A 22,406-nucleotide genomic window follows, 5' to 3' on the forward strand; every position below is an offset into this window, starting at 1 on the left:
GTCCCTCGCTTCCTTTACTCCCCCCACCGAGAAGCTCTGCTCCTTACTATCCACTCTTGAGTCCTTGGGGATCCGGGAACATTTAAATTCCTTACTTGGCAGATGATATAGGCACATGGACTTCTGTCCATTGAGGGGGACACTGGCTCAGACGTTTGAGGATGAGTCACTTTATTTGGATCACCATGTGGCCCACTTAAATAAATGCTGGTTTTGATTAGAAAAGTTATGATTCACCTTCTTTGAAATTATTTGGAAATGGCTTCAGAGATGACCTCAAGGTTTGAATGCATATGGATGTTTTTGATAAGAGAGGCGGAGTGTGTTGGTGAGGGGGAGGTAGAGAATAGCTTCTGACATTACAAGTTCTGAGTTTGAGTATTCATGACACTGTGTGGCTTTGGGCAGGACTTTAACCTCTCTGGTAAAACAGGACAAATAAGTCTTGTGCTGCCCTGTCTCGCCAGCTGTCATGGGATGGTGATTTATAACTGCAGAGCTTCACAAAATGAAAGCTACTAAGAAAATTAAATTTAGTTTCCATATATTATGGCCAATAGCACATTATGGCCAGAGTGTAATTCATGACCATAGAACAGAACTTTTCACTGTATATGGATGAGTAGTCTCTCTAGAAGAGTCAAAGGAGAATAATTTTCATAATTTTGGAGTAGGAGTGATGCTTCTACACACGGTGCAAAACCTAGATGCCATAAAGAAAAGAAGGATAAAATTCGTTACCTAAAACAAACCAGAAAAATATATTTGCAACTGTTTTATGGACTGAGTATTAATCTCCCTAGCACAAAAGAACTCCTACAAATCAAATAAAAACTATAAGAAAATGGTCAAGGGTATGAAAAAATAATTCATATGAAATAAATCAGTGGCTCCCTTAACATATGAAAAGTGCTTGATCTCATGCATAATTGAAAAAGAATACCAGTTAAATTTCACTCGACCATATTTCATCTGTCTGGGATGGGCAAGGGTAAAAAAGTTTTTTTTTTTCCTTTTCTTTTTGTAATTGTAGATGGACAGCATGCCTTTATTTTTTAAAATTTATTTTTGATGTGGTGCCAAGGATCAAAGCCAGTGCCTAGGCAAGTGCTCTGCCACTGAGCCCCAAACCCAGCCCCCAAAAAAGTTTTTGAAAACTGATCATGTTAGGAAAGATATGGGAAAAAAATTCATTCAACTATTCGTACCTTGCCAATATCTGTCATAGTTAATAATTCACATGATCTTACTGAACCCAGAAATTCCACTTACTGAAAAAAAATATCCCTCAGATGTACTCACAAGTATTCATGGAGCACTGTCGATTTAGCATAAGAGTGATGGATGGGGGCTGGTGAAATCAGTTATGGTACATCTGCACAGTGGAATAGTATGCAGGTGCAAAAAGTAAGATGTAGAGCAGTCTATATTGTTAAGTAAAAAGGAGAGGGGGAACAGGAATGATGTATGTAGTGCTACCATTTACTTGCAGATGCATAAAATACCTCTAGAAGGATATAAAAATGCTTAGGAGGCAAGGAGAGAGGGAGAATTTTTATTTAATACTGTGATATTTTTTATATTTTGAAACAAGTTGTTTGTTTTAAAAAGCAAAAAGGAAAACAGTTTTTGAAGTGGGATCAAACCCCTGATTTGTTAGCATTGTGTTCCATCCCCAGACTGTCAAAAATCTATATGACCATCATGTGCTCTCATTATTGGGGGGTGTTAAAAGGGGTATTTAAAGAGCTCTTTGTCATTTGGGGGCCACAAGTCTAATGCACAGCACATAGAGGGGTCATGAAAGGACCGTAACTCCGGCATCCAGGAGCTCGTTCAGCTGGAGTGTGACGGAGATCAATCCCGTATTTGTCAGGGGGAGGCTCCATTGGTCTATATGCAAAGTTGGTGGTAGTAGAATAATGGCTCCAAGTTGTCCACATCTTAGTACCTGGAACCTGGGAATAGATTTCATTACATGGCAAAAGGGACTTTGTAAGGAGTGACCATATTAAGGACCTTGAGATGGGGTGATTATCCTGGGTTATCCAGGTGGGTCCAGTCTAATCCCATGAGTCCTTAAAAGAGAACCTTCCTGGTTGTGGTCAGATGGAGACATGGAAGGGTCATAGAGATGATCAGTTGCTGGCTTTGAAGATGGAGGAAGGGGCCATAAGTCAAGGAAAGTGAGCATCCCTAGAAGCAGGGAAACAGATTGTGGCCAGAAGGAAAACACCCTTGCTGATGCCTTGGTTGTAGCCTGCAGAGACCCATGTTGAACTTCTGACCTTAAGAAATGCATGTTGTAGCCACTTAGGGTGGTGCATGCCTGTAATCCCAGCAGCTTGGGAGGCTGAGGCTGAAGGATCGTGAGTTCAAAGCCAGCCTCACCAAAAATGAGGAGCTAATGAGGACCCTGTCTCTAAATAAAATACAAAATAAGGCTGGAGATGTGGCTCAGTGGTTGAGTGCCCCTGAGTTCAATCCCTGGCACACCCCCATCACCACCAAAAAAAGAAAAATGAATGTTGTAAACTGGGCACAGTGGTGCATGCCTGTAATCCCAGCAACTCAGAAGGCTGAGGCAGGAAGATTGTGAGTTCAAAGCCAGCCTCAGCAACTTACTGAGACTCTGTCTCAAAACATAAAAATGCCTGAGATGTGGCTCAATGGTTAAAGTGCCTGTGGGTTCAATCTCTGGTACCCCCCCCCCCCCCACCAAAAAAAAGGATGTTTTTACAAGCCATCAAGTTGGTGACAATTTATCACAGCGGCAATAGAAAATGAATACAGAGATGATATGGAAATGAAGCCTCGCTCTTATGGGCCTTCTAATCTAGGTGGGGAGAGAAGCTGAGGATTGTCCTCATGTGAGGTGAATGAGGAGTGTGGCCTAGAGACTTGCAAGAAGCTGGCCTCAAGGGACTCAGGGATGGCCAAGGGGATGAGGTGGTCTGAACTGTGCTGTGGGGGGCAGCACAGCCTGTGGGTGGGGAGCAGAGACTCTATTGCTTACAATGGATTTAAACCTTGGCTTTACCTCGTACTAGCAGTGGGACCTTGAGAAAGTCACATCATCTCTCTGTGCCTCATTGTTCAGGTGGGAACACCTACAGTGTCCCTTTGAAGGTGGTCGTGTGGAGTTAATGAGTTCACATGAGACGTGTTTGCAGGGATCCTGGCCATCCCAAAGGGCTCTGTTTGCTGTTGATATTTTGCCTCAGCCACATGAGGCAGGGGTTGCCAGCGAGAGAGAGTGGAGTGTCCACTGGCCAGGAGAGGAAGAGGGGTCTCACTGGTGTGGTCGGAGCCCAGAGCCCTCAGGAGAAAAGCAGAAAGTAAGCCCGTTGAGGAGCGTGCAGCAGATGATGGTGGCCTTGGGAGGTGGCCTTGGAGTGTCCACTGAGTGCCCTAGGAGACTGAGCAGGAGGCTGGTACAGTAGGGGGGTGCTCAGCTTTCCAGAAGAGGGGAGGTGGGTTGAACTTCTGAACTGTGATTCTCGCATCTTCTTTCCATTCCCCTTATGCTCTCCCGCCACCCTGAGCAGCCAACCTTAACAAAAGAGCAGAAGTCACTCCCTTTCCCTGTCTCTGGGCTCCCTGACCCACGCCCCAGGTGTGCATGGATTCAGAGGCCGCCATCTGGTGCATTATGAGTGCCAGACCCCCACAATGCATTGCAGATGCTCCCCACCCACAGGCTGCGCTGCCCCCCCACAGCACAGTTAGACCACCTCACCCCCTTGGCCATCCTTGAGCCCCTTGAGGCCAGCCTCTTGAAAGTCTCTAGGCCACACTCCACAGTTTGCCTAGAGGGAGAACACCAGTGGGGCTCTGGAGTTGGTCATTCTTTGTTACTTGTCCCCACAGGGAGAGAAGCAGAAACTTCAGCCTGGGCTGTTGGCAGGTCCCTGGTGGCTGGGCGCCCCCTGGGGTGAGCTTGGGTCTGTGTGGTGGCCATTTGGGGTCTCTGGCCTCTTGCTTGGCATGTAGAGCTGGTTTGAGGCACATGAGTTACTAGGATTTTCAGGTTCTTGGAGAGTATGATCTTGAGGATTTTACCCATGATTGTATACCATGCTGTGTCTCCTAGGCAAGGACAGAGTGGGATGTTAAAAAACAAACAAAAACCACATGAAGCACACAGAGGAATTAGGATGTAGAAGTTAGCTGGCAAAGGAGGAAGCAGCTGTGTGTGTGTGTGTGTGTGTGTGTGTGTGTGTGTGTAGGGGGGGCATGGGTGGTGTCTGTGTTGCTGCATTTTAAGGGTACTGGCATTTCTCACTCCCAGCTGTCCCTGAGGGCACACTAGAAAACCACTCAGCAGATAATAGCTAACCTTTTCTTTCTTTTCTTTTATTTTTTTTTAATTTATTTTATTGTGGTGAGAACATGAGATCTACCCTAACAGACTATTCAGTGTCTTAAAACTATTCAGTGTATAACACAGGTTCTTAGCTATAGATACAACATTTACTTGATCTTGTTAGAACCAGTAAACTGGTCTTTTGTCCCCAAGGCTGTCATCTCACTTTGCCTGAAACACCTTTTTTTGGCAGAGCATTTTCTTACCTGGGCTTTTTATGTTTGTTTTGCCCTCACAGGAGAACCTACAATATCTGGAGTGCTCTCGATATAAAAGAATAGTCAGAGAAATTATGTGCCTATAAAGACTGTAAAGGGGTAGATCATTTAGGAGTTACATAAATTTGAAACCAGTGTGGCTGTTTGCCTAAACATTCATATAACAAAACCCTGCCTCCTGCTTGTCTTCTCCTTCCCCTTCCTCTTAAGGCTCACTGTTCCTATGTGGCATAAAAAATAAAAAATAAAAATTATGAAACCAAGCCTGGTCATTGGACTGATAGGCAGATCCTGAAACCTCAAGAACTTGAAGGGCAGGTAGTAAATATAATTTTCTTTTTAAAAAAATCATTTCTTTTTTGTTGAACTAGACTGCAACATCTTGTTTATGGGCCTGTGTTTTCAGAGGCTAGTCCATTCTTAGAAAGGACTTAGTGCTTCTACTGGGTCAGTATTTTATATTATGATACTATGTGATGGTTCTATATGACTTGCTTAAAACATATTGCTTACAGGTGGCACATGCCTGTAATCCCAGCGGCTCAGGAGGATGAGACAGGAGGATCATAAATTCAAAGCCAGCCTCAGCAACTCAGTGAGACCCTGTCTCTAAATAAAATGCAAGGCAAGAATGTACCAAGGGGGCTGGGGATGTGGTTCAAGTGGTAGCACGCTTGCCTGTCATGCGTGTGGCTCGGGTTCGATCCTCAGTACCACATACAAACAAAGATATTGTGTCCACCAATAGCTAAATAAATAAATAAATAAATAAATAAATAATTAAAAAAAAAAAAAAAAAAAAAAAAGAATGTACCAAGGGATGTGGCTTAGTGGTTGAGTGCTCCTGAGTTTAATCCCTGGTGTCCCTCCCCATCAAAAACCCCATATTGCTATAAAACCCTGGGGTTTTTCCCTGTGATGCAGACTTGTTGTGAAATGCTGAGATTTAACAACTATTTTTGTTTCCTTTATTTCCAGTTGCTTTCACTTTCAGAGTTGAGTGTAAAAAACATAGCCTGTGAACTGCCTGTGATTTTGCCTCAAGTATTTAAAAAAAAAAAAAAGATATGAGAGGAACAGAATTATAGATTTAAAGAGCAGGAAGAATAAAACAGAAAGAAGCAAGCAGAATGGATTAGAAAAGCAAACAAAATTGTACGAACTGGGCTGATGAACAGTAAGTAATTTGTACGTTTCAGTGCACAGAAGGACCTGTAGATACGACCACGAGAACATTTGTAAGGAGGAGTCAAATCTTGAAACAAAAGCAGTCTTATAGATAATCTTAGTGCCATTATCATAGCCAGGAAATTCAACTTCATACTTTTCCAGGTTCATATTAAAATGTTGTTACTTGTGTCAACAATGTCTTTGTAACTTTTTTTTAAATCACAAAATATTTGATAGTATTTTTAGTTGCAAGATAGCTAATAAAATACAAGATCAAAGGAGTTTATTTTTCTATTAGGAAAGCAATTGTAAAAAGAGATGCTTCCTTTTTTACAGATAGAATTGAAGCTGTCAAATTTGAGATTTTGATGTTTGTATCAAATTATATTTCGACTGTGTCTTTTTACTTGTGTAATATTTACCTATTTGCTTGTGTAATATTTTACTTGGAGTAAAAAAAATGAAATTTCGTTCCTTCACAGCAGATTTTTGGGTTCTTGGTCTAGCTTAAGAAGTAAATTGACATAGAATCACATGATTTCAAACCTGAAAGTTATCTGAGATTGTCGAGAAACCCAGGGCCATTGCTGGGAATGATGAATCATTGGTGTAATTACATTATCCTTTAACTATAATGGTTTGCTTTGTATTAAATGACCAAAGGGAAAGAAAGCCCTCCTCCTTATTTCTTACAGCCTTTTGGTCCAGTGGGGAAAACAAATGACAAACAGGAATTCTTTTTTTTTTTTTTTTTTTTAACATAGTAACAATCATTAGCAATGGTAATTATTATGTGCTTATTAAGAGCAAACCTTTTGGGCTGGGGCTGTAATTCAGTGGCAGAGCACTTGCCTAGCATGTGTGATGCACTGGGTTCGATGCTCAGCACCATGTAAAAATAAACAAATAAAATAAAGGCATACTTTCTATTTATAACTACCAAAAATTAGGAAAAAAAAATAAAGAGTAAGCTTTTAGTCTAAGGTATTTTTTATTTATTTGTTCCTTAGTAATTACATAGCGGTAGGTTCTGTTGTTAATCGGATTTATAGATGAAGATATTAGGTATGTGGAGGTTAAGCAGGTGGCCTTGGGCACTTGGTAGGATTTGGCTTAGGTGGCATGACCCCAGAGACCATCCCTCACACTGCTCTCCTTCAAATGTGAATGTGCTGCCCTGAGTCATCACTGTGAGTTTTGTACTTCGAGATCCCCTGGGCATTCTCTTGTCCCTCTGCTCAGCTGGCATTGTGCCTGCACATGGGTGAACCCTGGGGGCTGTGCTTCTTTAGCGTAGTGCCCTAAGCTGCCGGTGATTTCTGAGCATACATTAAACCAGTGAACAGGGAATCTATTATGTACCAGGTACTATTACAGAGGCCAGAGATCTAAATAAATAAGGGTAATGAGGAGAAGTTGTTCATTTTGGAGATTGTAGTTTGGTGGAGAGGTAGACCCAATATTCAATATTTACTAGAATGGGTGTAAAAATAGCACTGTGCTCAGAGCTACAGAGGAAGGTGGTGCAGGGGAAGTGCCCTCAGGATTTGTCCTCCTTGGAGGGAATTAGGGCAGTCTCTTCTGTGATAGTGAGCTTATAACTGAGTCTGTCTGGCAGGTGACTAAAGGTAAGTAATGACAGATGGGTTTGAATTCCACCATTGCCCTTGAACAAATTGGTGACCTTGTGGAGGTGACCTTGAGCAAGTTACTCCACTTTTCTAAGTCTTAATGTCCTTTTCTGTAAATAGGGAAGTTGTTAAAAGAGGCACATACTCAGCATGGGGCTGACCAGTAAGTGGCAGATGCTTTTATTACTGTTTGTGTTTTCCATTCATGTTACTTGAAAATTCACAGACACTTACTTATATCTTCTCTTGTTCTGTAGCTAAAGCTATTAAATAGCTGGGAATAATTAACTTGAAAAATGGAAGCCAGGTGCTTGAAGCCAGGTACGGTGGCACATGCCTGTAATCCTAGCAACTCTGGAGGCTGAAGCAGGAGGATCACGAATTATAGCCTCAGCAATTTAGCAAGGCCCTAAGCAACTTAGTAAACATGGTCTCAAAATAAAAAATAAAAGCTGGGCATGGCTTTTTTGGTACTGGGGGTTGAACCAGGGTCCAGATGCTGTCAGGAGATTGTAAGTTTAAAGCCAGCAAGGCCCTAAGCAACTTAGAGAGACCCTGTCTCAAATAAATGAATGAATGAGTGAATGAATGAATGAATGAATGAATGAATAAATAAATAAATAAATAAAAAGAGTTGGGGATGTGGCTCAGTGTTAGAGTGTCCCTGGGTTCAATCCCCAGTACCATTAAAAAAAAAAGAAAGGAGAAAAGGAGACTTGAAGGGAGATTTTATGATGGTCTTCAAACAGGCCAAGTGTCCTTAGCATCTTAGACATGAGAAAGGTTCTTTTTTTTATTTTTTTATTTTATTTTATTTTATTTTTTTAAAGAAAGAGTGAGAGAGGAGAAAGAGAGAGAGAGAGAGAGAGAGAGAGAGAGAATTTTTAATATTTATTTTTTAGTTCTCAGCAGACACAACATCTTCGTTGGTATGTGGTGCTGAGGATCGAACCCGGGCCGCACGCATGCCAGGCGAGCGCGCTACCGCTTGAGCCACATCCCCAGCCCCAAGGTTCTTTTTTTTTAAATTGTTTTTTTTGTAGTTGTAGATGGACAGAATGCCTTTATTTTATTCGTTTATTTTTATGTGGTATTGAGGAATGAATCTAGTGCCTCACGCATGCCAGGCAAGCGCTCTGCCACTGAGCTGCAGCCGCAGCCCTGAGAAAGGTTCTTATGGAGTCATTGGTGTGAAGTCACATTCAGAGTGGGGCTTTCTTGGAAGCAGTTGTAATATATCTGGAATATACTAGAATTTTAAGACATGGTGGAATTACATCATATTTCCTACATTCTCCATGGCAGTGCATCATGAATAGTAGGCTAATGCATACTTTCTGTACCAGTACTGTACGCTTTTTGCCAAGTGGTTTTTTCCCCCCACATAATTTGCAGTTGTATGTTTTTTCCTTATGGCTAAATGTACAGAGATCCCTGTGCATCTGTTAAAAAAGACACTTCTTACTTTTTTTGTTTTGTTTTTGGTACCTGGGATTGGACCCAGGGGCCTTACTCATGGAGCCACGTCCCCAACCCTTTTTTATTTTTTATTTTGAGTCAGGGCCTGGCTAAGTTGCTTAGGGCCTTGCTAAGTTGCTGAGGCTGACTTCAAACCTGAAGTCCTCCTGCCTCAGTCTCCTGAGCCACTGGGATTACAGGAATTGCATTACCACCCCTGATTTATTTCTTTTTGATGTTGAAAAAAAAAACCAAAACCATAGAATTAGCCAGCTGGACTATTTAGATGAGCAAAATTTTGTTGGAAGTGTCCAAAGCATCACAATCAGCAGCCAATCCTACATATGCCTTTTCTATCCATCAGGTCTATGGGGTGTTGACCTTGGCCATATCAATTCACAGGGTTTCTTCACAGTCTGTTTGATCTGGTGCCTGTTGGCCTCCACATCCTCAGTGAACAGTAGTATGTTGTTGTCCTCTTCCTTCCTGGCTGGTTCCGGTCAGGGGAGCTTGTCCATGGCATCCTAGGCAAGTCTGTTTCTCCTGTGGGCTCCTCTGTGGGCATCTGGACTGCCTATGGAGCCACAGTGTCTTGGGGATCTTTTTGCAGCTATGGATGCCTTTCAACACTGCCTTCCTGCCCTTCAAAGCATTTGCTTTGGTTTAGGCATTGGCAGGGGCAGGAACTTCCGTTGTTGCTTTCAGTTCCATCTTGATGGGGGAAAAAAAAAAGAATTCTTCTTGCCATTTCTGCACCTTGCTTCCTGTGCTAGTAATTTAAGTTTTTCAGGTCAACTATTATTCATTGCCCTAAACCCATTTGGGAACTGCTTCAAGCCCATCTGGAAGCAAGGAGAAGATAAATGATAAGTAAATAATAGACCTAAAGAGGGTGAAGGCAAGACGGGTGGAGTTGGAAGCTGTGGCTGTCGGTATCTGGTATCACCAGACTTCAATTGGGCTGGGCTTCTCTCACTTCTGCTCCATCTGGGTTTGCTCTACAGATCTTCGAATGCTAGTCCTGCTTCAAAAATTAAGTGTTGCTTTTGATCTGAACTGGGGGGGAAAAATACAACCTGATGTGCCAGCGAAGGTGGGGAAAAATGTCAAAAGCTGCTAGAGGGAGGCAGGCAGGGTTCACTTCCCCAGCCTGTTGCCTTTTCTAGTAAATGGTTTTTCCTGATTCAGCAAAAGAGGAGTAAAGATGACTCTGTTTCTTTGTATGTATGTAGATGTTATTTGCATTTTTTAATTTATATTTTAAATAAAAAAGGTAATATATATTTTTAAAAAGCTGTTAACCATCCAGGGATTCATAAAGTAGCAACAATGAAAGTCCCTCCCCCTCTGTTGGCTTTGTCATGTATCCTCCTGGGATCTTTTTCTGTGCATATGTAGGCAGGTAAGTGTGTGATGTGTCACGTGTATGTACAGACTTTCTCAGTGGAATGACCCTACTTGTTGTTCAGCAGTTACTGTTTCTACTCTGTGCATGTGGCCCCCTTCCCATCTCAGCACTAAGATTTACCCCTCTCCTATGAACTACAGGGTGTTCCAAGCCTGGGTCCTACTTGATTTAATCATTTCCTTACTAATAGGCACTTGGTTTGCCTCAAAAACGTGTAAAGCCTTACACAGGTGACTTTGCCCCCAGGGCAAAGAATATGCAAGCTCTAGACTCTGGAGTCAGTTACCCTGTGTCCAGATGTGGTGGCCTGTTTCAGATGGGGTCTTCAGTGCCGGTTTCCTGTTCTGGGAGGCAGGTGGAACAGCATGTAGCTCAGAGCCCTGAGCCTCAGCAGAGCTATCCATGGGGATGATGATTCTCAAAAGATTTCATCCTTTCCAAACTCATGAAGGTAGCAGCTTGCTAACCTTGAATCTGCTTCAGTCCAGATGTGTTTCATGGATAACTCTTCTTTGCCAACTCTGCTCCTAGAATGAAGCCAGTCTTGTTTTTTGTTCCTACTCTTAAGTGGCTTTGCTTTCCTGCAGTATTTTGTTAATCTTTGGACTTTGCATTGCTGATGAGATCACAAGATTAGCTTTTTTTGAAAAAGACTGCCTTTGGCTGTGTTTCCTTGGTCAGCTGTGTGGCTACTTCCTGCTGAGCCCTTTCCTGGTCAGCCTGACTGGGCTGAGCATTCTTTCCAGGTGTCAGGCAGACCCTGGAAGGAACAGCTTCAGCTTGGACAGATGCGTGGGGTTTCCTTGAGGCATGAAATGAATCACAGACCAGGAGGTAGTGAGTGAGCCCTGCTGACCACTCAGTACCCTTGTGACCTCGAAGTACTTTCCTTTCTGTGTTTCGTGATGATTTATTAGTTAAGGGGCTGAGCAAGTCATTAAGTTTTTTTCAGTTATATTTTACCAAGTCGTTTTAATATTGGGCTCTGGTATGTCCTAAGGCTGACAAAGGCTGCCCTTTGTCAGATGCATTGCCCATGTCACTCTTCCTCTGTTCCATCTCCCATGTCTTTCCCACCCTCCTCAATGCCTCGTCAGACATCGCTAATTGGCTGAGCATGCCCTGCCTAAATGAGCAGGCACGCGCTAGGGATCTTTCCTAACACTCCAGACAGCCAATACTACCAGACTGGAGTTGGTACAACGAAGGACCCAGGAAAACCCTGTCAGAATCCACATTCTGGGAGAGGATTCAGGGAGTACTGAGATGAGGGGCACTCAGATTTGTGGGATTTTTGAATTGCTACTATTTAAAAAAGAAGATTGGGGGTCTTGTACAAGATAGCTATTTTTTTGGTTTTTACATAAATGATAAAACACCTGCCTATCCTTATCAGATATATGCCCTGTTATTTTATAAAATAATATTCTAGTATCCCTCCCCAATAGGAAAAATATAATCTCAGAATAAAGTTGAGTCCTTTAAATTGAGAGATTTAAGCTTTATGAGAAGTTTACCTCATTGTGTTTCTTTTCCCCATTTGGCTGTGGGCCCTTAAAGTCTTGATCATGGGTCTAGGAACACTTGTGGTAAGATTCAGATTGCTGGAGGTTTTTCCTTTATATTATGGGGTCCTACAAGGCATGGGAGAATGTGGCCTTGGAGAATGGCTATAATCAAGCAGGGAACCCTGGAAACTGTGACCATTTTTCTCCTTAGATTTTCATGAATAAAGAAATTAGAAAAGCACTCCCAGGCCCGTGGTGACCATCTCCTGTGACTGTTAAGATAGGATCCTTCAGGTTCTACATGACCCAAGGCCTTGTTTAGCTGGCTTTGCAAGCTTGTTCTGTTTTGTCTTTCCCAAAGTAATATGAACTATTAAAGCTTTGTTTTCAGGATCTGCTTTTTACTATGAAACAAAATTAGAGAAATTTTTGAAAAATGTTATAAGTAGTTTTTTTTTTTAAAACTGAAATTGTATTATTAAAAATAAATGCCAAGCGGTCAGGGTGCAGATATTTATCTCCAAGGCCTGTGGGAGAGGTTGTACCATTTAGTTAATGGAACAAATAAGAGTTCAGAAGAGAAACGTATAGTGTTTGAATAGCCAGCAGCATAGGAGGCTCAGAGAAGGGAACAGAGTTAGGTGGTGTTAGGGTTGTAAACAAGTCAGGATGGCGCCTGGCATTTTGCCAGAGTGAGCCATTAAGTGTGGAGATTCCTTATTGGTTGACTGCTGAATCTAGTTTATGTTAATTAAGATAAGCTGTGTGGAATGTATATATACCCCTCCTGTCCTACAATAAACGGCTCCCACTCCTGCTGTATCAATCTACACAAGATGCTCGTCCCCCCCGTCTCCCCCCCGGTTATTTTGCTGCAGCCAGACTGCGGCAAGGTGGCATTAGGAGAGAGGATGGTCAGGTGTTGGTGACCAATCAGATTTGGAAAGGATGGAAAAGAAAAGAGCCCATGACAGCTTTCAGAATTCTTTCTTGAATCACTGTGTAAACCTTTTAAAAACTGTGATTTTTAGGGCCAGGTGTGGTAGCACATGCCTGTAGTCCCAGTGGCTTGGGAGACTGAGGCAGGAGGATTGTGAGTTCAAAGCTAGTCTCAGCAATTTAGTGAGACCCTAAGCAACTCAGTGAGACCCTGTCTCTAAATGAAATATAAAAAAGGGCTGGGGATATAACTCAGTGGTTAAGACCCCTGGCTTGAATCCCTGGTACCAAAAAGAAAAAAAAAAAAAAGTGATTTTAGGTTGTGTAACATTCATCTGTATTTACTTTTGTTGTGGGTTCTGTTTGCAGTGTTTCATATAATTAGGAAAAAGGTCTTTATGTGCCATTCCCCTCTTTCCTACAGCTCAGGGACATCCCAGGAGAGGTGGGCACGTGAGACTATAAGAGCCATCCGGGTGTAAATTGTGGGGTCCCTTGGTTCCCCTATCTTTCTGTGTCCTGACTGAAAACCAGAATGCCTTGAACTGCTGTGTGACCTGGCCAGCTTCAGGTGTCTGGAGCCCAGGATCTCACACCCATAAAGAAATTGAGGTTGTTACCCAAGACACTGAAACTGGCTCTGGGCTAAATTCCTTACCTCCTCCTGTAAACTCTGCACCCTGACCCTGTTGCCGAGGACATCTTCTCTCACTGTAGAACGGCCCTCTGACCATTGCAGTGACACTGCAGCCTTTCTGTAAGTAAGTTCGCCTAAAAAACGCTTTACCTTGATTACCTTGGCGAGAGGCACTGCTCTCTGTAATCCCATCGGGCCTTATCTCAGGGGGGTTTGGGCGCTCCCTTGAGGGAACTCCCCTGTAGCCATTTTTGGGGCCACTTTTGCTAGCTATGGGTTTGGCAGGACAAAACACGGGCACGAGAGAAGGAAAGGGTGGAGGAGCCAGGGCCTAGCCGAGACAAAGCTGCCGAGAGGAGAGTGAATGTGGGCACTTGCCAGCCCCCGGCTCTCAGATGAGAATTCCCGAGGCACAGCGGAGGGAAGGGTTGGAAGAGGAGATGGAAGAGGAAGGATTCAGGTGGTGATGGGAGAACCCTAGGGTTGGGTCATCTCTGGAGAAACTTCAGCTTGCCCAGACACTGTGACTCCAAGGAAGGGGGGTGTTCTGTACACTAGGCCCAGTCATAAAAGGGACAGGCTCAGGGTTTCAGGTAGCACTTTTTGAAAAAACAGCTTTATTGAACTGTCATCCACATACCAACACAATCCACTCACTCATTCAGGGTTCAGTTCCGTGGTTTTGGGTATATTCAGAGATATGTGCAACTATCACCAGTCCATTTTAGAATATTTTCAGTATCTCAAAAAGAAACAACTCTGTACTTCTTAGATATCACTTCCCTGTCCCCCTAGGTTCCTGTCTCCTCCCCAGCTCTAAGTAACCCGTGTTCCACATTCTGTTTCTATATACCTCTATTCTGGACTTCATGTGAATGGAGACTGACGTGTGGATTTCTGTGACAGGCTTCTGTCACTTAGTGTAATGTTTTCAAGATCCATCCAAGTGGTAGCATGTGTCAGAATGACATTCCTTTTTATTACTCCGTAATCTATTGTATGCGTAGACTGCATTTTGTTTATCTGTCAGTTGAGGTGGTTTGGGTTGTTCCTACTTTTTGACTGTGATGAATTATGCTGGCATGAACGTTCACAAAAATAAGTTTTTTTTGTGGGAGCTTGTTTTTATTTCTCTTGGATATATACCTATGTGTAGAATCATTGAAGTCAAGTGGTAACCCTGGGTGTACTAGGGTTGAGAAATGGCGGACTCATTTCCAAAGAGGCTATACCATTTTTTATTTCCACTGAGGGTTCCAATTTCTCTATGTCCTTGCTAACATTTGTTATTAGCTGACTTTTTGCTTCTAACTAGCCTAGTGGGAATGAAGTGTCATCTTATTAGGTTTTTATTTGCATATCTTTTATGATTAATAGGGTCAAGCACTTTTTTTGTGTGTAAGTAAGTTCGCCTAAAGTAAGTAAGTCCCCTGGGGATTGAACCCAGGGGGCTTAACCACTGAACCACATCCTCAGCCCTTTTTGTATTTTATTGGTCTCACTGAGTTGCTTAGGGCCTCACTAAGTTGCTAAGGCTGGCTTTGAACTCTTGATCCTCCTGCCTCAGCCTCCCAAGGGGCTGGGATTACTGGTGTGCACTACCAGGCCTGGCCAATCATTTTTATTTTTTAATTTTGAGACAGGGGAGCAAACCTCAAAAGCTCATCTGTGGACTGGCTTCCCTGGAGTCCAGCACTCACTCACTCTTGATGCCATCATCAGTGTCTAGGGAGGGTCACACAGGGAGGGCTCCTGTATAGCTGTGCCTGGAACTGGATCCTGGCCTTGGAGCTTCCCCAGAGGAGATCTGGGAGGACCCAACCTTATTGCAGACCTGCACAATGCAGTGCAAAGGGCATAGGTGGTGTCCAGAGCTGAGGTGAGAGAAACTGGCCTGAAATGAACTTTGAATTTAAAGTAACCTCACCCATGGAAAACCCTTATGACGCAAATGTAGGAAATCTGTGAATTTTCAAAATTTAAATAGAAAAATAGCTGAACATTGTAGTAGGAGGTGAAGTACAGAAAGAATGAAATTAACCAAGCTGCTCTTCTTTTCTTTTGGGGGCTGTGGGGTGAGGGATGCGGGGAGGTTATAAAAATAATTGAGCACAGTAGGTTTCACTTTCTTTTTAAAAATGTTTTCCTGACTTTAGAAGTAACAAATGCATTATCTTTTGAAAAATGTAGAAAATAAAAAAAAGTCTTAATTCCACCATTCAGAAATGATCACTATTAACTTTGTCATGTATAAGCTCCCATTCTTAAATAAGTAAATAAATGAATACAGATTTGAAAAAGTCACTTAATAATACTCTTGAATTATATTAATAATTTACTATTCTTCTATAACATAACTTACAATAGCTATAAGGTAGTCTGTTATATAGCTGTACCATAATTCATTTTTTAAAATTTATTTATGGACATTTTCATTTCCATTTACTTTCTTTATTTTTTTAATTAATTAATTAATTTTTTTAGTTGTAGGTGGACACAGTATCTTTATTTATTTATTTTTATGTGGTGTTGAGGATCAAACCCAGTGCCTCACACATGCCTGGCGCTCTACCACTGAGCCTCAGCCCCAGCCCTCCATTTACTTTCATTTAAAAAAATATACTACATTGTGTAGCCGGGCATGATGGTGCACACTTGTAATCTCATCGGCTCAGGAGGTGATCATGAGTTCAAAGTCAGCCTTAGCAACTTAGCAAGGCTCTGAGCAACTCAGCGAGACCCTTTCTCAAAACAAAATATAAAAAAAGGGTTGGTGATGTGGCTCAGTGGTTAAGCACCCCTGGGTTCAATCTCCAGTATAAATAAAACAAAATAAAACCACATTCTGAACATTCCTTTATGTAGATATTTTGTACATGTTGCCCTGATTTTTTTTTTTTTTAGGTTCTCAGAGGTCAAAATATTGAGTTAAAGAATAAAAATAATTTTGAAATGCTTTTGAAATATATGGCTGAATTATCTTTCAGAAGTGTTGAAACAGCTCACATTCCTATCAAGAGCATTTAGTTCCCATTTCTCACAGACCTTGCCAACAGTGGATATTATGATTAAAGAAATCTCTAATTTTAAAGACAAAATTATGGTATCTTGTGTTTATCTGAACTTCTATTAATAGGAAGGTCAAATGTTTAAACAGATTATTAACCCTTTTTTCAAAAACTTTAATGGTGGTAAGAAATGTATAACCAAATTTACCATTTTACACATTTTTTTAAAAATTAAAAAAATTTTTAAAAATTTTTATTAAAAAAATTTTTATTAGTTGCTCAAGACATTACAATGATCTTGACATATCATACATTTGATTCAAATGCGGTATGAATTCTTATTTTTCCATGTGTACAGATTGCAGTATCACATTGATTTTACAGCCACGTTTATACATACTGCCATACTAGTATCTATTTTATTCTGCTACCCTTCCTATCATTTTACACATTTTTAAGTATAGGGTTCAGCAGTGTCAAGCATTCACATTGCTGTGCAGCAGATCTCTAGATCTTTCTCTGGATAAAACTAAAACTGTAGCCAGTAAACAGGAATTTCCATTTCCCCCTCATCTCCAGTCCCTATTTGCTCTCTGTTTATATGAATTTGACTATGCTAAAATCCTCCTAAGCGGAATCATAAAGGATAAGTCTTTTGGTGATTGGATTCTTTCATTTAGCATAATATCTATAAGGTATATCTGTGCATTAGCACATGTCAGAATGTCTTTTTAGGGCTGAATTTTCCATTGTGTGTATATGCCACATGGATGCTTGGGCCATTTCCACCTCTTGGCCATTGTGAATAATTCTGCTATAAACATGGGTGTACACATCTCTTTGAGATCTTGCTTTCAGTTTTGTTAGGTATGGATTTAGGAGTGGGGTAGCCAGAATGTGTTGTAATTCTACTTTCAATATGTTTAGTAACTGCAGTACTATTTTCCATAGCAGCTGTACCATTTCACATTCCTTCCAGCACAGGGGTTCTGATGTCTCCATATCCTCATCAACACTCATTAATTTCTTTCTTTCTCTCTTTTTTAAAATAGTAGCTATCCTAATGGATGTGAGGTGAACTTTCATTTAGTTTTCTCTCTCTTTTTTTTTGGTACCTGAGATTGAACCCAGGGGTACTTAACCACTGCGCTACATCACTAGCCCTCTTAATATTTTATTTTGAGAGAGGGTCTTGCAAAGTTGCTTAGGGCCTTGCTAAATTGCTGAGGCTGACCTCCATGTTCCTCCTGCCTCAGCCTCCCCAGTCAAAGGGATTACAGGTGTGCACCACTATGCCCAGCTCATTTAGTTCTGATTTACATTCCCCTCATGTCTGGTGATGTTGAGTATGTTGGCATGTGCTTATTGGTCATTTGTGTATCATCTTTGTAGAAATGGCTATTCCTTAAGTGAGTTTTTGTGCTTTCTTTTTGAGTTTCACCTTGTTAAAAGACAAAATTTTAACAGATTTAGTTTAACAATCATGAATGGGGAGCATCTCATGTAAAGATTTAGATAAAGCCCTCTGATGAGCCGTGCAGAGGAGGTTGGCTGTACAAGAAGCAGAGAGCTGAAGAAAACAGAAACAAGGAACAAAGTGGATTGATTGTTTCAAAGTTACTTTCCCAATAGGGTTAAAACTGAGTGGACTGCTGCATCATGCTGGCTCAGGTAGATAGCCCCTTCTGATTGATGGCTGTGAATCTCCTGTTTTTGAACACTACCCTGTTTCAGAGTTCATTTGGACCCTGTGGCACTTAGCAGGAGTGACTCCATTCTGGTTTGATTGGTTTGTTGGGCTCAGTGCAGGAGCTCAGTCCAAATCAAAGGCCTCCTATAACTTGTATTTAGCCATCTTTTGTTGTTTCTTCTTTTTTGTGGGTTGATAACCTTTGCTCACTTCTTTTTTTTTTTTTTGTGGGGGTGGGGAGGGTACCAGGAATTGAACTCAGGGGCACTCAACCAGTGAGCCATATCCCCAGCCCTATTTTGGATTTTATTTAGAGACAGGGTCTCACTGAGTTGCTTAGCACCTCACTGTTGCTGAGGCTGACTTTGAACTCACAATCCTTTTGCCTCTGCCTTCCAAACTGCTGGGATTACAGGCGTGTGCCACTCACTACACCTGGCCTTTCCCTGCTTTTTACAAAAATATTTTGGTATGGATTTGTATATGACAAAGATTAATAATTAAAAAAATATTAATCTTTGTCATATACTACATTATTTTTATTATTTATTTCTATTTTGAAACATGCACCGATTTAAATTTTTATGTGCTTATATATTTCACTATTTCCTCAAAAATTTTCATATTGATTTTCTGTTAATGTAAGGGTGGGGAGTTGTTTACTAAACATAGTACTAGGACCTGATTCCTCTGTGTCCCAGGGGCCTCTGTGGGGCCCTTAGTGCCTTGGGCCATCTCCCAACGGAGGAAGATGGGCACGATACCAACTTCCCAGCATGGCCAGACTGTCCCCTGCTGGGCAGTGAACTAGCAAGGCCCAGGTACGGACAGAGCACATACCAATGTACTCTGGAGGAACCTCTGAACAGGAACTGGGGACAGGGGTGAAGAGGTTTTCTTTTTGAAGGGTAGGTGATAAGCTTCTGAGGATTCCAAATTAACATAGCTTTTGGAAGCCCCTGGAAGTAGCCACCTTTCTCACCCCATTTTCTTAGGTCCTTTTGAAAGTGGCCTATACTGTTCAGCCAACTCCTCACTCAGGTCCTCTCCCTAGTGCTCCCTGAGGTTCCTGTCTCACCCCCATTTCTCTCCTGAATACCACGACTCTATCTGTAACTTCCTTGTTAAATAACTGTTGGTCATCTGTCATTGTGGCAAAATGGGGGAGATAGATAAGTAACGTGAAAGAAAGGGTTTTTTGCTCACTTTTTCAGAGGTTTTAGTAATGGTCAGTTGGTTCTATGGCTTTTGGGTCTGTGGCAAGGAGCACATCATGAGGGAAATGTGTTGGAGAGGAAAACACTCATTTTATGGTGGCTAGGAAGAGAAAGAAAAAGAGGAGGGGCCAGGATCCGGTATCCCCTCCAAGGGCATCTTCCCAGTGACCCAGCTTCCTTGCATTAGGCCTCACCTTCTATAGGGTCCACCATCTCCTAATTCCACCACAGGCTGGAGGCCAAACCTTCAACACATGGATCTTTGGGGGACATTATAGATCCAAACTATAGTAATAGCTTTCTGTGGAGGCAGAAATTGTCATGGGAAAGGAACAGGGTAGGTGACTGATGCTTTTCCTTGGGCAGAGTTGTCCCATGGTGGAGTCTCTTCAACATTCAAAAGGTAATGTGCTGTCATGAAGGCTATAAGACCAGGGTGAAAGTGCATTGGAGGAGGCAATGTCAAAGCAGGATGGCAAGACATGGAGAGAAAGACCAGAAAGATACACATATTTGTTCTCTCTCTGTTCTGAGGCTCAGGCCCCAGCTCTTGGAACCTGGCCTATATCCAGAAGGTATATAGGGTCAAGGGCTTTGTTTAAGGATTGACTATTCCTAACCGCAAAGAAAAGACACAAAAATTGTTTCCTTAATAAATATACTTGTCTTCCCTGTCTTACAAAGGCCCTCTCCACCATGAGGCAGGGTATGAATCCACCTCTACCTTCTGTGTTGGGTGAGGAAAGCTCATGCCCTATGGGAAGAATGAAGTTCCTAACTCTGAACCATGTGTTCATATCACACCTTCACAAGGGCAGCCTCAGGCACTGGAGGGACCAGAATTGGGATGCAGATGGGCTTAAGTAGAAACTAGACTTGAACTTGCTCACTCACTTGAAGACCTTAGGCAGCTGAATCTCTCTGACCTTCCATTTTCTTATCTGTGGAGTGAGGATACTCACCCTCACCCCCTAACAGGATGGTGGTGAAGTTCAGTTACATGAAAAGCATAGATCTTCTCTGTTGGGGAAATTCAGTCAAATGGGGAGACAGAATATACAGATCTCATGATGCCACCAAGGTTAATGTAAGCGGGGAACTGCACAACATGGTTGTGTAATGGGGGCAGAGAGCTGGGGCAGGAGAGGGGAAGTGGTTTTTTGCAGAATCACGGAAGAGTGGAGTTAGTGGGGTGACTGGAGGGTGGAGGTCTGTGGGCAGAGGATCCACCTGGGCAGACAGATGTCTGTGTGCAGCATGTGGTTTATAGGAGCACAGATCCTGAGAATATGGGAAGTCCAGCTTCCCTCTCACACTGGACTCCATGGGTAACCCGAATGCCCGACGTGCTCTTCTTTCTTACCCTCTGCCCCTTTGCTCTGGCCAGTCCCTCAGCCTAGAACAACTTTCTTCTTTTGTTTCCTTGGCTAAATCACACTGTCTGCTAGGTCTTGAATTAAGTGTTGCTTTCCTCAGTAAAGCCTCTTTCTCCTGAGTCCTTCCAGTCTTTAAAAGTTTGCTTTAATTGTGGTAAAATACATACATATAAGATATACCATCATAACCATTTGGGAGTGTACAGTGTTGTGCACCCAATCTCCAGAACTCTTCATCTTGTGAAACAAGCTCTGTACCACTGAACAACTTCCTGTTCTCCCTCTCTCCCGCCCTTGGCAACCACCACTTTACTTCCGTCTCTGACTACTCTGGGGGCTTCGTCAGTGTTTGTCTTTTTGTGACTGTCTTGTTTCACTTGGCCTAATGGCCTGTGGATTCATCCTTGTTGTATGTTGTTCTGTTCTTGTTACCGGGTGCTCTGGCCAGTCCTTTCACATCCTTCCTACCTTACAGTTGTGTAGATATTGAACCTCTGGGTCTGCTCTGTTCTCCACTGAACCTCCCATCTCTAGTTCAGCATGGCCAAACTTTCCCCTGCTGGGCAGTGAACTAGTAAGGCCCAGGTATGGACAGAGCACATACCAATGTACTCTGGAGGAACCTTTGAACAGGAACTGGGGACAGGGGTGAAGAGGTTTTCTTTTTGAAGGGTAGGTGATAAGCTTTTGAGGACTCCAAATTAACACAGCTTTTGGAAGCCCCTGGAAGTAGCCACCTTTCTCACCCCTTGCACAGGGCGCATGGTATCAGCTCCATCGTACTTTCTCATGAACCAATGCATGAGTTCCCTGCCCTGGTGACAGTCCCAGCTGGTCTTTCCAGTCTTCTCCCCAGAAATCCCCTCTATAATACTTTCCTATATTATTACAAATGTGGTACTTAAAACTAGAAATTTATTTTGTCATAATCATGGAATCCAGAGGTCCAAAAATCAGTAGGATCATGCTCCCTCTGGAGGCCATGGGGGCGGATCCTTCCATGCCTCTTCCAGCTTCTGGTGGCTTCCAGTGGTCCTTGGCTCATGTCTCCATCACTCCTCCTCCTTTGCCTCCTTCTTCACATGGCCACCTCCTCTGTGTGAGTGTCTTCCCCTCTTCTTTCTTTCATAAGGTCACTCACCATTGGATATAAGGTCTACTTCAGTCATCTCAGATGATCTCACCTGGAAATCCTTAACCTCATATTTCCAAAGACCTTCTTGCCAAATAAGATCACATTCACAGGTCTCAGGAGTGGGACTTGGACATATCTTTTTGGCAGCCACAATTCAACTCTACCCTCCCAGAACCCTGTCTCTTGGCTGATCTGGCTCGGTCACCATCTCTTGACCAAACATCATGTTTTTTGTCATCATCTATGTGAGTCATTGTCACACCTCTGTCTCCCTGGCAGCCACCCCCCCCCCACTTTTTTCTTTGAACATTGAGATTCCACAGGTGCCCCCTGCCTTTTCTCTGGATTCTACTGACTTCTCTAGGAGAGAGGAACTTCTTTTCCCCTGGAAACCTACCTGCCTGCCTGCAGCTCACGGAGTGGTACACTGTTCCTCTGTGGCAGAACTTTCCACGCAGGTTGGGTTATCTTGTCAGTGACTCCATGTGGGCCTAGAGGCTGGATGGAGCTTGTGTTCTGCCTCTTCCCTACCCACAGTACCAAGTCATTAGTAGAAACTCTGGAAAGATTTGTGAATGACAATACTTAGAAAATGGGTTTAGTCTTATCAACATAAAGGAAATAGCAATCCTGCAGTCATAGCTC

The 22,406-nt window shown here is 42.5% G+C and overlaps 1 protein-coding gene across 3 annotated transcripts in view; it reads left to right on the plus strand.

The window, feature by feature from the left end:
* The window catches only part of Snx10 (sorting nexin 10), a 62,430-nt gene that overhangs the window by 14,176 nt on the left and 25,848 nt on the right, over nt 1-22,406 (plus strand). Inside the window, exon 1 of one of the 3 annotated variants that reach the window (XM_076863541.2) lies at nt 5,603-5,761. The exons of the other annotated variants lie outside the window; for them this stretch is intronic. The gene's annotated coding sequence lies outside the window, so the exon portion shown is untranslated. Of the gene's footprint in view, nt 1-5,602; nt 5,762-22,406 lie in introns of those variants that run through there. 3 annotated transcript variants of the gene reach the window in all.

The sequence above is a fragment of the Callospermophilus lateralis genome, chromosome 1 (genome assembly GCF_048772815.1).
Source record: "Callospermophilus lateralis isolate mCalLat2 chromosome 1, mCalLat2.hap1, whole genome shotgun sequence".
Lineage (NCBI taxonomy): Eukaryota > Metazoa > Chordata > Mammalia > Rodentia > Sciuridae > Callospermophilus > Callospermophilus lateralis.